Source organism: Schistocerca cancellata, chromosome 1, assembly GCF_023864275.1.
Source record: "Schistocerca cancellata isolate TAMUIC-IGC-003103 chromosome 1, iqSchCanc2.1, whole genome shotgun sequence".
Classification (NCBI taxonomy): domain Eukaryota; kingdom Metazoa; phylum Arthropoda; class Insecta; order Orthoptera; family Acrididae; genus Schistocerca; species Schistocerca cancellata.
Window position 1 is genome coordinate 1,214,643,359 of NC_064626.1, and position 2,015 is coordinate 1,214,645,373.

Sequence of the window (2,015 nt, forward strand, 5' to 3'; positions counted from 1 at the left end):
CGTCTCACGCGGTCTGCACGTCCAGCACGAACGCTGGTCCAACTGAGGCGCCAGGTGGAAATGGCATGGCAAGCCGTTCCACAGGACTACATCCAGCATCTCTACGATCGTCTCCATGGGAGAATAGCAGCCTGCATTGCTGCGAAAGGTGGATATACACTGTACTAGTGCCGACATTGTGCATGCTCTGTTGCCTGTGTCTATGTGCCTGTGGTTCTGTCAGTGTGATCACGTGATGTATCTGACCCCAGGAATGTGTCAATAAAGTTTCCCCTTCCTGGGACAATGAATTCACGGTGTTCTTATTTCAATTTCCAGGAGTGTATAAAGGGCAATGACCAGAGTGACTGACTCATAATCGCCCTGCCAAAATCGCTAAGGATAGAAACTTGAAATTTGCAGAATGTGAGTATCTTTTACTGTAAATGTCGTTTAAGAAGGGATTTTTCGAAATTCCACCCCTAATGGGGTGAAATAAGGGACGGGTGACTTACTTTGAGTTGTCTTCTGGCCCTGTAGTCGCGACTGTTCCGTAGCGCCGGCTCAGTTGATGCGGCCGGCCGGGGTGGCCGAGCGGTTCTAGGCGCTACGATCTGGAACCGCGAGACCAATACGGTCGCAGGTTCGAATGCTGCCTCGGGCAAGGATGGGTGTGATGTCCTTAGGTTAGTTCGGTTTAAGTAGTTCTAAGTTCTAGGGGACTGATGACCTCAGATGTTAAGTCCCGTAGTGCTCAGAGCCATTTGAACCATTTCAGTTGATGCCGTGCCGCTATCAGCACTGCACCCCCTCTGCAAAGCGTGGTAATATTTGCAACGTCGTTCCTGGGTGCCGCTCGCGTCACATACAGTAATGGCTGCCAAACAGTTATTCACTTTTACACCTAGGTGTCGCTAGCGTCGTCATGAACCTAACACAATGGACTGTGTTTATTGCACAACATAAGCTCTTTGCAATGTCTCGAATTGGATGAGTTTATTCACTGTGTCACAAGTTCTTTGGTGTACGCATCCTACAGCTCGCGTGACGTCATTCAACAATCCAAATTAACAGTCACTGTTTATACTCAAATAGTTCACTCTACTAACTAATTATATGACACTTCTTATCCGAAATTTGCAGGTCCTGTCACGGTCGCCATGTAACACGCCCGGCGGTACAACTAATGGGAGACCCTTAAACTATTCTCGCTTTGACTGTGCGTCCTGTCCACACCACGTACCTGGTCGTGTTATTTCCGCTCCACACTGCTGCTGGCTTGCCTGAAATTATGTATATAAATATGCAAGCGGGTTTAGGGGAGCCACTCAACACTAAACACAACACTGTCGTATGTCTGGTATGAACAATTATATTCTGAGACGATAAGAAAATCGCAGGTTGCACAGTTTGCACACTAAGACGTAAGTGTTGATGCCAGTTAACATTCTTGGTAATTTGATGAGAGGTCATGATTATCGTTCCCTTATTACTGTACAGTGGCAACGGCCTTGCCGCAGTGGGTACACCGGTTCCCGTGAGATCACCGAAGTTAAGCGCTGTCGGGCGTGGTCGGCACTTGGATGGGTGACCATCCGGGCCGCCATGCGCTGTTGCCATTTTTCGGGGTGCACTCAGCCTCGTGATGCCAATTGAGAAGCTACTCGACTGAATAGTAGCGGCTTCGGTTAAGAATTCCATCATAACGACCGGGAGAGCGGTGTGCTGACCACATGCCCATCCTATCCGCATCCTCCTTTGAGGATGACACGGCGGTCGGATGGTCCCGATGGGCCACTTGTGGCCTGTAGACGGAGTGCTTATTATTGTGCAGTATGCTTGATGATGTTAATGTCTGTCACTATGGTTCAAATGGCTCTGAGCACTAAGGGACTTAACATCTATGGTCATCAGTCCCCTAGAACTTAGAACTGCTTAAACCTAACTAACCTAAGAACATCACACACATCCATGCCCGAGGCAGGATTGGAACCTGCGACCGCAGCGGTCGCGCGGTTCCAGACTGTAGCGCCTAG

At 49.2% G+C, this 2,015-nt stretch overlaps 1 pseudogene; it reads left to right on the forward strand.

The window, feature by feature from the left end:
* The first annotated feature begins 1,480 nt into the window (after positions 1-1,480).
* LOC126103482 (5S ribosomal RNA) lies at positions 1,481-1,598 on the forward strand (annotated as a pseudogene).
* Positions 1,599-2,015: the final 417 nt, after the last annotated feature.